This window comes from Eschrichtius robustus, chromosome 4 (assembly GCF_028021215.1).
Source record: "Eschrichtius robustus isolate mEscRob2 chromosome 4, mEscRob2.pri, whole genome shotgun sequence".
NCBI classification, from domain to species: Eukaryota; Metazoa; Chordata; class Mammalia; order Artiodactyla; family Eschrichtiidae; genus Eschrichtius; species Eschrichtius robustus.
Window position 1 is genome coordinate 68583528 of NC_090827.1, and position 3914 is coordinate 68587441.

The 3914-nt window shown below is 45.3% G+C and overlaps 1 pseudogene; it reads left to right on the forward strand.

Annotated features, from left to right (window-relative positions):
* The first annotated feature begins 836 nt into the window (after window positions 1-836).
* LOC137763481 (mitotic spindle assembly checkpoint protein MAD1 pseudogene) lies at window positions 837-2055 on the forward strand (annotated as a pseudogene).
* Window positions 2056-3914: the final 1859 nt, after the last annotated feature.

Here is a 3914-nt window from a genome sequence, read left to right on the forward strand (position 1 = left end):
CTTTTTAAGTACTTGCTGTGTGCTCATTGACTAGATACCTAGAACTGTCTGCATTACCTACATAGCAGAAGTTCTGTTATTGTATTTATATAATAATGTCCCTTTTTGATTATATTTTTTCTTATGTCTAGATTTTTTTAAGGCACCTTTAGATTTCACGTTCTCATATACAGTCAAGTTGAACAAGTTGCAATTTTTGAGAACTTCATTTTAAAGTTGCAATTTAATTTTTAAAATGATTTTCAAGTGTTAAAAAGTAAGCACCTGTAAATTAAGGACTTAAATAGCAACAACAGCAATACCAACGCTAAAATCAATAGTGGGAGTATAAGAAGGATAATGTTTGAGAATTTAGTAATTGAACTGAATGAGGAAACATGAGCTAGGCCTTCAGAAATAACAGATGTTATAAAGAAGTTGTGAGGGAATTTTAGAATATCAAAAACAGGTCAAGCTTGGATGTTCAATAGAGACGAAATATAGCCCATATAAAATATTTGATCAGAATTTTATATAGAGAAAAGTGACAAATGATAATTCTCTACTTTCATGAATTTTCACAAATGTCACCAGCACCTAGCTTAAGAAACAGAAAATAAGCAGCACCCTAGAAGCCCTTTTCCTGGGACTGACGAAAGTAAGAACCAAAAATGGAAAATCAGTATGATGATGTTACCTTTAGTACAGGATAAAAAGAAGAGAGAAGGAAAGGAGGAAAAGACGGAAGGAAGGAAGGAAGGAAGGAAGGAAGGAAAGAAGGAAGGAAGGAAGGAAGGAAGGAAGGAAGGAAGGAAGAAAGGAAGGAAGGAAGAGAGGGAGGGAGGGAGGGAGGAAAGAAGGAGCTGGAACATGGAACACCTGGGGAAAACGCCACCTTCCTATCCACCCTAAGGTCTTGAAAAATTTCATTTCTCAGGGAGTGGAGGGAGGATTTGGACTGGACGTTTCCACCTCTACCCAAGGTTCTCTGCAGACGCAGTAGCAGCAGAGATGCAGTTGGACAAACACACAAAGCAGATCCGTTCAGACTTGCCTCATCCAGATGGAGCGGGAAAAGATGCAGATGGCGCCGAGTCACAAGAGGGCTTGAGTGGAACTGGAGCGAGCGTCCAGCACCAGTGCCAGGGGTCGGCAGCTCGAGCCTGACCACAACAAGGAGCTCTTGACACGCATGCAGCAGCTTCAGGAGCAGGAGGCCGAGGCGGACGAGGAGATGAAAGAGCAGCTGGAGCGCAACAGATGGCGGAAGCAGAGCCTGGACGCAGCCAGCGAGAGCCCGCGGGAGAAGGAGGGCCTGGCAGAAGCCAGCGAGACCATCGGCGCTTTAAAGGGGAAGATCTCGGAATGGCAGTGGAGTGCGGAGCTAGGAAGTGCAGTTGAAGTTCCTGGAGTCTGAGAAGCAGAAGCTGAAGGTGCGTGCAGCTGGACTTGCAGCACACACAGGCCAAAAAAAAAAAAAAATGACAGGAAGCTATTCAGAAAATTTAGGAATTCCAGGCCGGCCAAGAAGGGAGAGCAGACCAGGAGCATAAGATTAAGGAGTTGGAGCATCAATGATTCCCGCTGCGAGGCTGAAGAACCGGAAGTCTGAGCGGTGCCGCTGCCCAAGATGGCGGGAGCTGAACGAACTGAGGGAAGAGAAGCCTCCCCGCCGGAAGAGTGAGAGACCAACAAACAGGCAGCTCAGACAAGAACCGGAGGGGCTGCAGCGAAGGCTGGGACGTCAGGAGATGCAGGAAAATCTGCTGAATCTGGAGCTAGAGAAGGCGAGGCTGCTGGCGAAGCTGCAAAGCTGGGCGAGACCGGACCAGACCCTGGACCTGAACGTTAGGACCCGGGAGACAGCTCCATGTCCTTTGTGGGGCCGCAGCAGAGAGAGCTTGCCCTGAAGCAAGCAAGGAGCAGCTCCATCACCAGCAGCGTCCCGGGCTGGAGAAGGTCAGGCAGCTGTTCGAGGAGGAGGTCCGCCAGGTCAGCGGTCAGCTGCTGGAGGAGAGGAAGAAGCGCGAGACTCGGGAGTCGTGGCCCAGAGACCAGAGCCGGCCCTGCAGCTGAAGAAGGTGAGGAAGACGAGGCCCAGAGAGTGACTTGGCCGGAGCCCTTAGCAGGTAAGGGGCAGCATCCCGCCTCCGTTCCTTACCCAGACCCTGTGCAGCCTCCCTCCCGGGTGCACTTCTGTCTCTCAGAATCCCTGCCTTTGCCTTTGAGCATCTCCCTTCCACCTTCCCACCTGTACTTGGGCGGTACCCTGAAAGGAGTAGCTCCGTTGCTATCCGCTTCCGGCCGCCATCGAGTGGATGCTTCGGAACATCAAAAGTGCTTGCTGCGAGACAGTGGATACAGGTCTGTCCATTTCTGATGCTATGATTTAAAATTAGGAACTTGGAAAATGGTGTTAATTGCCTTTCTACCCCAATTAAAAGAATTGCGGCTTTCAGGGGCTTAGGGCGGGAAGGTGAGCAGTGGTGGCAGCAGGCGCCCAGGCTTGGAACAGGGCTCTGCCCTAGCATTAGACGGGGCTTGGAGACGCCCTCAATTCCTTCTTCAGGTCTTTGGAGTGACCTGTGCTTGCTGCTCGGTGGGTTTAGGTGACTCAGGCAGCTTCTGATTTTCTTTGTCCCTCAGCTGCCCTCTGAGCTAGGTTCCTTTTCCTCCACCTGTTCAGAAGGCTCGCATACCCTGTCTTCCGGAGCACACCTCAGTCCTTTCCTCAATGCTTGTCCTGTCACTCCTCCACCACAGGCACAAGGCTAGGCTGCACCGGCCGCACTGAGCTGTCGTAGGCTCGTCCCAGCTGTTTTCTCCAGATTTGCTTGATTGTGCACCCCTTTGTAAAAAAAATGTGCAGTATGCACGCCAATATGTGCATATTCATTTTTAAAGCATACGTGTGATCCACGGTCCATAATTAAATATTAAATAATTCAATATTGAATACATTTATTTTGAAAATTTTTTACGAATAAAATTACACAAAGTTTTTAAAATGCTTTTTTTTTTTAATTGAAGTATAATTGACATATAGCATATTAGGTTCAGCCGTAAATGGAATGATTCTATATTTGTATAAGTTTTGAAATGATACCACAGTAAGTCTAGTTAACGTCAGTCACCATACATAGCTACAGATTTTTTCCTCATGATGAGAACTTTTAAGATTTCTTCTCTTAGCAACATTCAAATATACAATACAGTAGTATTAACTATAGTCATCATGCTGTACCTACATTCCCAGTGGCTTAGTTATTTTTAAACTGGAAGCTCATACCTTTTGACTACCTTCACCCATTTTGCCAGCCCCCAGCCCCTGCCCCTGGCAACCACCTGTCTGTTTTCTGTGTCCATGAGTTTAGTTTTCTGGATTGTTTTTTCAGATTCCAAATATAAGACAAGCTATACAGTATTTGTCTTTCTCTGTGTAACTTATTTCACTTGGCATAATGCCCTCGAGGTCCATCCATGTTGTCACAAATAGCAAGATTTCCTACTTTTTTATTGCTGAATAATATTATGTATATAATATTTAATTATATATATTATATATATCACATATTCTTTATCCATTCATTCATTGTTGGACACAGGTTGTTTCCATGTCTTGGCTATTGTAAATAATGTTGCAGTGAACATGGGGGTGCATGTATCTTTGAGTTAGTGTTTTTTATTTTCTTTGGATAAATACCCAGAAGTGGAATTGCTGGATGATATGGTAGTTCTTTTTTTTAAGTTTTTGAGGAACCCCCATACTGTTTTCCATAGTGGTTGCACTAATTTACATTCCCACTAACAGTGTACAACTGTTCCTTTTTCTGCACATCCTTGCCAAAACTTTTTATTTCTTGTCTTTTTAATAATAGCCATTCTAACAGGTGTGAGGTTAAATCTCACTGTGGTTTTGATTTGCATATACCTGA